This window comes from Vipera ursinii (assembly GCF_947247035.1).
Source record: "Vipera ursinii genome assembly, contig: scaffold_289, whole genome shotgun sequence".
Taxonomy (NCBI): Eukaryota; Metazoa; Chordata; class Lepidosauria; order Squamata; family Viperidae; genus Vipera; species Vipera ursinii.
In genome coordinates, this window is record NW_028148115.1 from 21,109 (window position 1) to 31,045 (window position 9,937).

General features: G+C 51.5%; 1 long non-coding RNA gene across 1 annotated transcript; it reads right to left on the reverse strand.

Annotated features, from left to right (window-relative positions):
- Positions 1-1,151: 1,151 nt before the first annotated feature.
- LOC310650738 lies at positions 1,152-4,497 on the reverse strand. Its single transcript, XR_014494419.1, has 2 exons — positions 4,364-4,497; positions 1,152-1,478 (listed from the first exon to the last, which is right to left on the reverse strand). It is a non-coding gene; the product is annotated as an uncharacterized lncRNA (long non-coding RNA).
- Between the last annotated feature and the right edge of the window lie 5,440 nt (positions 4,498-9,937).

The window sequence follows — 9,937 nt, forward strand, 5'->3', positions numbered from 1 at the left end:
AGACGTCAAGTAGGACCAGGACAGAGGAGCAACCCCTGTCCCGGGCCTGCCAGAGATCATCCACCAGTGCGACCAATGCCGTTTCCGTGCTGTAACCGGGTCTGAAACCGGATTGGTACGGGTCCAGAGTCCGCTTCCTCCAGGAATTGCGGGAGCTGACGCACCACCACACTCTCGACAACCTTCGCTACAAAGCGAAGGTTGGAGACAGGACGATAGTTATTCAAGGAGGCCGGGTCCCGAGCAGGCTTCTTGAGGAGGGGCCTCACCACCGCCTCTTTTTAGGCGGAGGGGAAGACACCCTCCGTCAAAGAAGCGTTGACAACCGCCTGGAGCCAGCCCCGTCGCCTGCCAGGCGGCCGAAACCAACCAGGAGGGACATGGGTCCAATAGACAAGTGGTAGCGCTCAGTTTACGCATGATCCTGTCCACATCATCCAAAGACGCAGGGTCCAACTCACCCCAAATGGTTTAACCAAGACCTGTCCTCTCCGCTCCGCCGGATTCCGCCCAGTCGGAGTCCAAACCAGTCCAGATCTGAGCGATTTTGTCCTGCAGATACTGGACAAATTCCTTAGCCCTACCCTGCAAGGGGTCATCCCTCGGTCGCTGGTTGAGCAGTGAGCGGGTCACTCTAAACACGGCGGCTGGGCGGTTATGTGCGGACGCAACGAACGCGGAAAAGTAGACACGCTTTGCCGCTTCCATCGCCACGAGGTAAGACTTTCTTAGCTGTGTTCGATCAGATTCGGATCCGCTGGACCTCCAACAGCTCTTCCGGCGCTTCATCTCCCGGAGCACGGGTATAAGCTCTCGTGCTTGAGTAGGGGGTTGGACTAGAAGACCTCCGAGGTCCCTCCCAACTCTTATTATACCGTTACTGATAGGAACGGTCCCTTCTGGGCCTTTTCCGTCTGCCGTTATACAGCCGAGGGCTCGTCCGTCTCTTATCTGCCTGCCCTCTAAGGCAGCTCCGTCTCCCAAGGCCTTTCCTACACGCCGTTACATCACGTCCTGTCACTGGTTTCCCACCACCACCCCGTTTTAGGGTCTCGCTAGCCCCTTCTGCCCTCTTTCCAAGGATTCAACCTTCCCCCGTCCCTTCCCCGCAGACGCATGTGCACGTGGGAAAGCATCCTTTTTCTCCAAAATAGAACGAGAGTATTTATATATTAACGCGAACACTTCTCTTTAGAAAAAGGAATCCAGCAGCGTGAATAAGAGGCGAAGCAGGAGGAGAACACAAGCAACTCAGGCTGTCTCTGCTGAGGTGGGGGGGGACACGAGGGGGGTGCCACGGTCACCGGCTGAGAGGGAGGCGGGAGGACCCTGCGGGCTGTTCACGGCAGTCCTAGCTGCAGGGCGCCTTCTCTGGGATCCATCGTCCACTGCCTCGGAAGCGATGCTTGGTCCAATAAGGTTGGAAGACAGTCACCTATTCAGGTCCATTGCTCAGGAAGACGAATACTGTTCACCGTCTGGAAGGATGAAAAGCAAGCAAAATATAAATAAGTAAATTGAACCTTTCTTTTTCTTTCTTCCTTTTCTTTCTCCTTCCTTCCATCCTCCCTCCCTCCTTTCCTTCCTTCCATCTCACCTTCATCCCTCCCTCCCTTTCATTCCCTTCTCCTTCCTTCCTTCGTCCCTTTCTCCTTCCTTCCTTCCCCCTTCCATCCTCCCTCCCTCCTTTCCATCGCACCTTCATCCCTCCCTCCCTTTCATTCCCTTCTCCTTCCTTCGTCCCTTTCCTTCCTTCCTTCCCCTCCATCCTCCCTCCCTCCCTTCTATCGCACCTTCATCCCTCCCTCCCTTTCATTCCCTTCTTTCCTTCCTTCGTCCCTTTCTCCTTCCTTCCTTCCCCTCCATCCTCCCTCCCTCCTTTCCATCGCACCTTCATCCCTCCCTCCCTTTCATTCCCTTCTCCTTCCTTCCTTCGTCCCATTCTCCTTCCTTCCTTCCCATCCATCCTCCCTCCCTCCCATCCCACCTTCATCCCTCCCTCCCTTTCATTCCCTTCTCCTTCCTTCCTTCGTCCCTTTCTCCTTCCTTCCTTCCCATCCATCCTCCCTCCCTTCCATCGCACTTTCATCCCTCCCTCCCTTTCATTCCCTTCTCCTTCCTTCCTTCGTCCCTTTCTCCTTCCTTCCTTCCATCCTCCCTCCCTCCCTCCCATCGCACCTTCATCCCTCCCTCCCTTTCATTCCCTTCTCCTTCCTTCCTTCGTCCCTTTCTCCTCCCTCCCTTTCCTTCCTTCCATCCTCCCTTCATCTGTCCCTTCCTTTCATTCCCTTCTCCTTCCATCTTCCCTTTCTCCCTCCTTCCCTCCATCCATGCATCCTCCCTCCCCTCCTCCCTCCTTCCCTTCTTTCTTCCATCCTCCCTTTCTCCCTCCTTCCCTCCCTCCATCTCTCTCTCTCCCAGGAGCAAGCAGTGAGGAATATATCTACAGGTGGGTGGAGAAAATCAGTGGAAAAGAAGAAGTGAGAAGCCAACCAGTCTTCTTATCTCGGAGGCATTCGGACAGCACAAGTCTACCTGCTTGTCGAGTTTCTCTCTTTTCCGAGGTCAGCCATTGCACGGATCTACAGGCCAACTAACCAAGCCAGATTCATCCAAAATACCGAACGAAGCCAATAAAGGACAGGTGCTTACGGCCACAACCGAGCCCCCAATTTCCGTTGCTAAGCGAGACAAGTTGCGAACAGAGTTTGGCCCCCTTTCACGACTTCCCTTGCCACAGCCGTTAAGTGAACCGCTGCCGTTGTTAAGCTGGCAACACGGCTTCCCCATTGGCATGGCTTGTCAGAAGGTCGCAAAATGGGGGGGGAGGGGGTGTCACATGACCTCCCGGGGGGGGGGAAACACTGCGACCGTCATAAATATGAACCAGTGGCCAAAAGTCTGAATTTTGATCCCGTCACCACGGGAGGGCTACAACGGTCTTTAAGGATGAACGACGTTTGTTAAGCCCCTTTTTTCCTGTGCTGTTGTAACTTCGGTCACTGAACGAACCATGGTTAAGTCAAGGACTGCCTGTACCCGGATAGGAGACCGCTTGGGGGGAAAAACAAGAGTTGTAGGTTAACCTGTAGGCCAGGGGTCTTCAAACTTGGCCCTTTTATGACTGGTGGACTTCAACTCCCAGAATTCCTCAGCCAGGCACTCTGGCTGAAGAATTCTGGGAGTTGAAGTCCACGAGTCATGAAGGGGCCTTTCCCCACGCTGGCTGAGGAATTCTGGGAGTTGAAGTCCACAAGTCATGAAGGGGCCTTAGTTCCCTAATGCTGGCTGAGGAATTCTGGGAGCTGAAGTCCACAAGTCATGAAGGGGCCTTAGTTCCCCCACGCTGGCTGAGGAATTCTGGGAGTTGAAGATCCACAAGTCATGAAGGGGCCATAGTTCCCCCATGCTAGCTAACTCCACAAGTCATGAGGCGGCCTTAGTTTCCCTCACACTGGCTGAGGAATTCTGGGAGTTGAATTCCATGCTAGCTAAGTCCGCAAGTCATGAAGGGGCCATAGTTCCCCCATGCTGGCTGAGGAATTCTGGGAGCTGAAGTCCACAAGTCATGAAGGGGCCTTAGTTCCCCCATGCTAGCTAACTCCACAAGTCATGAGGCGGCCTTAGTTTCCCTCACACTGGCTGAGGAATTCTGGGAGTTGAATTCCATGCTAGCTAAGTCCGCAAGTCATGAAGGGGCCATAGTTCCCCCATGCTGGCTGAGGAATTCTGGGAGCTGAAGTCCACAAGTCATGAAGGGGCCTTAGTTCCCCCATGCTAGCTAACTCCACAAGTCATGAGGCGGCCTTAGTTTCCCTCACACTGGCTGAGGAATTCTGGGAGTTGAATTCCATGCTAGCTAAGTCCGCAAGTCATGAAGGGACCATACTTCCCCCATGCTGGCTGAGGAATTCTGGGAGTTGAAGTCCACGAGTCATGAGGGGGGCCATAGTTCCCCCATGCTGGCTGAGGAATTCTGGGAGTTGAAGTTCGCAAGTCATAAAAGGTTGACTCAGCCTTCCATCCTTCCGAGGTAGGTAAAATGAGGACCCAGATTGTTGGCGGCAACAAGCTGACTTTGTAATAATGCCGCTTGGGGTGTGTGTGAAAGCCCTAATAAGCAGGCATATACATAGAATGAAGGCTACTGCTAAGCTTGTAAGCCGCCCTGAGTCTTCGGAGAAGGGCGGGATATAAATGGAATTAAAATAAAAAAATAAAAAAAATAAAAGGGCCAAGTTTGAAGACCCCTGGCCTAAAGGCTCACATCTGTCCTAGAAATCAGCACTGGCAACCTGGCAAGGGGGAAAAGCTTCCCTTCCGGAAGAGAACGTGGCTGGCGGCACCACATGGTTCCTCTTACTTGAGTTGGCCGGCATTGTAGGGGTCCAGCAGGTGAGAACTGGCCTGCTCCAAGTTCCAGTTGAACATCTCCAGAACTTTGTGACATTCCAGCCGTGTCTTCAGTCCCAGGCAGAAGAGTTGCTCAACCTGCAGACGAGGGGAGAAGAGTAGCGAGCGTCACGTTACAAAAACTGCAGCGAAGGTGGTCACCCACACATTACAAAACCAGAGGTTGGGACTTTGGGAAAAGTGCAGAGAAGAGCAAGAAAGATGATTAAAGGCCTGGAGACTAAAGCATAGGAAGAACGGCTGCGGGATTTGGATATAGCCAGTCTAGAGAAAAGGAGCGCCAGGCGGGACACATGACAGCAGTCTTCCAGAATTTGAGGGGCTGCCCCAAAGGTACAAGCAGAGATTAGGTGAAACCTGGTTCAAAAAGAGTCATTGTGAGAGGGACCTCACAGTGGACGATCCTTTAAACCTGAAGGCAGGACAAGAAGCAGCGGATGGAAGCTAATCAAAGAGAAAAGAAATGTGGAACTAAGGAGAAACTTCCTGACGGTGAGGACAATTATCCAGTGGAAATCCTTGCCTCCAGAAGCTGTGGATGCTCCAACACTGGAAGTCTTTAAGAAGAGGCTGCACATCCACCTGTCTGGAATGGGATAGGGTCTTCGGCTTGAGCGGGGGGGGGGGGCTGGACTAGAAGACCTCCAAGGTCCCTTCCGTCTCTTTTATTCTGCATGCTAAATTGTATAAGGTCTCCTGCCTGAGCTGAGGGTCGGACTAGAGGACCTCCGAGGTCCCTTAGAGGGGCTGCCACAAAGAAGAGAGGGGCGCACCTATTATCCAAAGCGCCCGAAGGCAGGAGAAGAAGCAATGGATGGAAACTCATCAAGGAGAGAAGTAATCTGGATCTAAGGAGAAACTTCCTGACAGTGAGAACAACTAACCAGTGGAACAACCTGCCTCCAGAAGTGGTGAATGCTCCAACACTGCAGGTTTTTAAGAAGAGACTGGACAGCCATTTGTCTGAAATGGTCTAGGGTTTCCTGCCTGAGCAGGGGGTTGGACTAGATGACCTCCAAGGTCCCTTCCAACTCTGTTATTCTGTTATCCTTCCTTCCTTCCTTCCTTCCTTCCTTCCTTCCTTCCTTCCTTCCTTCCTCCCTCCCTCCCTCCCTCCAACACTGGAAGTTTTTAAGAAGAGACTGGACAGCCATTTGTCTGAAATGGTCTAGGGTTTCCTGCCTGAGCAGGGGGTTGGACTAGATGACCTCCAGGGTCCCTTCCAACTCTGTTATTCTGTTATCCTTCCTTCCTCCCTCCCTCCAACACTGAAAGTTTTTAAGAAGAGACTGGACAGCCATTTGTCTGAAATGGTCTAGGGTTTCCTGCCTGAGCAGGGGGTTGGACTAGATGACCTCCAGGGTCCCTTCCAACTCTGTTATTCTGTTATCCTTCCTTCCTCCCTCCCTCCAACACTGAAAGTTTTTAAGAAGAGACTGGACAGCCATTTGTCTGAAATGGTCTAGGGTTTCCTGCCTGAGCAGGGGGTTGGACTAGATGACCTCCAGGGTCCCTTCCAACTCTGTTATTCTGTTATCCTTCCTTCCTCCCTCCCTCCAACACTGAAAGTTTTTAAGAAGAGACTGGACAGCCATTTGTCTGAAACGGTCTAGGGTTTCCTGCCTGAGCAGGGGGTTGGACTAGATGACCTCCAGGGTCCCTTCCAACTCTGTTATTCTGTTATCCTTCCTTCCTTCCTTCCTCCCTCCCTCCAACACTGAAAGTTTTTAAGAAGAGACTGGACAGCCATTTGTCTGAAATGGTCTAGGGTTTCCTGCCTGAGCAGGGGGTTGGACTAGATGACCTCCAAGGTCCCTTCCAACTCTGTTATTCTGTTATCCTTCCTTCCTTCCTTCCTTCCTTCCTCCCTCCCTCCCTCCCTCCAACACTGGAAGTTTTTAAGAAGAGACTGGACAGCCATTTGTCTGAAATGGTCTAGGGTTTCCTGCCTGAGCAGGGGGTTGGACTAGATGACCTCCAGGGTCCCTTCCAACTCTGTTATTCTGTTATCCTTCCTTCCTCCCTCCCTCCAACACTGAAAGTTTTTAAGAAGAGACTGGACAGCCATTTGTCTGAAATGGTCTAGGGTTTCCTGCCTGAGCAGGGGGTTGGACTAGATGACCTCCAGGGTCCCTTCCAACTCTGTTATTCTGTTATCCTTCCTTCCTCCCTCCCTCCAACACTGAAAGTTTTTAAGAAGAGACTGGACAGCCATTTGTCTGAAATGGTCTAGGGTTTCCTGCCTGAGCAGGGGGTTGGACTAGATGACCTCCAGGGTCCCTTCCAACTCTGTTATTCTGTTATCCTTCCTTCCTCCCTCCCTCCAACACTGGAAGTTCTTAAGAAGAGACTGGACAGCCATTTGTCTGAAATGGTCTAGGGTTTCCTGCCTGAGCAGGGGGTTGGACTAGATGACCTCCAGGGTCCCTTCCAACTCTGTTATTCTGTTATCCTTCCTTCCTCCCTCCCTCCAACACTGAAAGTTTTTAAGAAGAGACTGGACAGCCATTTGTCTGAAATGGTCTAGGGTTTCCTGCCTGAGCAGGGGGGGTTGGACTAGATCAGGGGTGTCAAACTCAATTTCATTGAGGGCCGCATCAGCACTGCTGTTGGCCAGGGTGGGCGTGGCCTACTGGGTGGGAGTGGCTAGAGTGCGTATGGCCTGCTGGGTGGGCGTGGCCAGCTCTACATGGTTCGCATCAAGGGTGCCTATGGGGGCCTGGGCAGGAGTGGGACAGATCTGGGGGTCTCTGGCAGAAGGAGGGTCTCTGGGCCAGGGCCAAGGCAGTGGGGGCCGTTCCCTCACTCTTTCCAGGATGGCTTCGCGGGCCACATGAAACCACTTTGCGGGCCGCATCCGGCCCCTGTGTTTGACATGTCTGGACTAGATGACCTCCAAGGTCCCTTCCGACATTATTATTATTATAAACTTTTATTCATAAAAGATGAAACTCAGTCAACTGAACACTCATTGATTGGCACTAATGGTTGACATGGGTTGCTGCCAGCATCCTAGGTATCAACCAGGTATCTCCTTAAAATGGAAGATGTTCCGAGTAGCACAGTTTTTTTGTAGCTTTGCTGGAGTTATTGCAGGAAGCTGCAATTTCTTGAGGTATTTTGCAACGTTTTTGGACACCGCTCCCAGTGCCCTGATGACAATGGGGATCACTGTTACATCATCATCATCATTATTAATCATCATCATTGCATAGTCAACCAGAGGTTCAGACTGGATTTGGCATTTTGGTCTACCTATCGAGTCCTTCCCATGGACCTGGAATAGGCAGATGTGGATGTTTGACGGTATCACAGATCTCGTCGCAGGATGGAAGCAGTTCCTAGTAAGGCCGCCTTTTGCAATTGACTAATGGTGAATTTGTCAGTGCCGATGATGGTGTTCAAGTGGTGCTCCAGTTGTTTTGGATTGCATCCAAGGCGCCTCTTACTATTGGTACCACCCTTGCTTGCCTTTGCCACAGTCTATTTCTATTTGTAGGTTTTTGTATTTTGTTATCTTCTCCTTTCTTGTCTATTCTGCTGCTGCTGCTGCTGTTATTATTATACATGAGCCAGCCGTGTGCAGCTGCCCGCCAAAAAAGCTAATACAATCCTTGATTGTATAAACAGAGGTATAGAATCAACATCACAGGGAGTGCTAGTACCCGCTTTTATAAAGACCTAGTAAGGCCACACCTGGATACTGTGTCCAGTTTTGGTCAGCACATTCCAAAAAAGATGTTGGGAGACTTTGGAAAAAGTGCAGAGAAGACCTTAAACAAAATGATTAAGGGGGCTGGACTAGATGACCTCCAAGGTCCCTTCCAGCTGTATTCTGATTGAGATGGTTGAAGAAGAGGCCAGGTAACTGAGCATCCTCCAAGGAGAAAGTCCAGGTGGCGCACAACGGCAACCGGTCATTGGTGCAATGGGAGAAAGACTCATAGAGTCCAAGGGCGGGAAGGGACCTTTGAGGTCATCTAGTCCAGGGCTTTTCAACCTTTTCACCCATTGTACCACTTTTACGATATGGCAACATCCGAGGACCACCAGTCGCCTAGCAAGGGGTCAAAAGCTTGATGACCGAAAAAAAAGGGAAAAAGTGATTAAGTACAGTTAGTCCTCGACTTACAACAGTTCGCTTAGTGACTGAAGTTACAATGGCACTGAAAAAAGGGGCCCCCCAAGCCAGCCACGCTGAGGGGAAAGGGAAAGGTTTCCAAGCTGAGCCATGCTGGCTCAGGAATTCTGGGAGTTGAAGTCCACAAGTCATGAAGGGGCCATAGTTCCCCCACGCTGGCTCAGGAATTCTGGGAGTTGAAGTCCACAAGTCATGAAGGGGCCATAGTTCCCCCACGCTGGCTCAGGAATTCTGGAATTGAAGTCCGCAAGTCATGAAGGAGCTGTAGTTCCCCCACACTAGCTGAGGAATTCTGGGAGTTGTAGTCCATGAGTCATGAAAGGGCCATAGTTCCCCTGCACTGGCTGAGGAATTCTGGGAGTTGTAGTCCATGAGTCATGAAAGGGCCATAGTTCCCCCACGCTGGCTCAGGAATTCTGGGAATTGAAGTCCGCAAGTCATGAAGGGGCCATAGCTCTCCCACGCTAGCTGAGGAATTCTGGAGTTGAAGTCCACAAGTCATGAAGGGGGCCATAGTTCCCCCACGCTGGCTGAGGAATTCTGTGAGTTGAAGTCCAACAGTCATGAAGGGGCCATAGTTCCCCCACGCTGGCTGAGAATTCTGGGAGTTGAAGTCCATGAGTCATGAAGGGGCCATATTTCCCCATGCTGGCTGAGGAATTCTGGGAGTTGAAGTCCAACAGTCATGAAGGGGCCACAGTTCCCCCACGCTGGCTGAGGAATTCTGGGAGTTGAAGTCCATGAGTCATGAAGGGACCATATTTCCCCATGCTGGCTGAGGAATTCTGGGAGTTGAAGTCCCCGAGTCATGGAGGGGCCACAGTTCCCCCATGCTGGCTGAGGAATTCTGGGAGTTGAAGTCCCCGAGTCATGGAGGGGCCACAGTTCCCCCATGCTGGCTCAGGAATTCTGGGAGTTGAAGTCCACGAGTCATAAAAGAGCCAAGGTTGCCTACCCCTGGACTATACCATTCCAGACCAATGGCCGTCCAGTCTTGGAAGATCTTGAGTGATGGAGCATCCATAACTTCTGGAGGAAAGCCAGAAGGTTTCATTACTCAAACTCGGTAACTTCATCAGAGCTAGGAAACAAGTGGGGATTGTGGTGGTGGTGAGGAGGAGGACCGTGGGGGTCCTTGGTGGTCCCTGATCTAGGATTGCTTCATTGCAGACATTTCATAACCCAACTAGGGAACGTCATCTGTGCTAGAAGGGAGCGTACGTAAAACATAGAGCAAACCCCACTTCTTTCTAGCACTGATGATATCCCCTAGTTGGGTTATGAAATGTCTGCAAAAAAACCAACCAAGATCAGAGAGCACCAGGGACCCCACAATCCTTTCTTTCTCCTTTTTCTTCTTTCTTTCTTCTTTCCTTCCTCCTT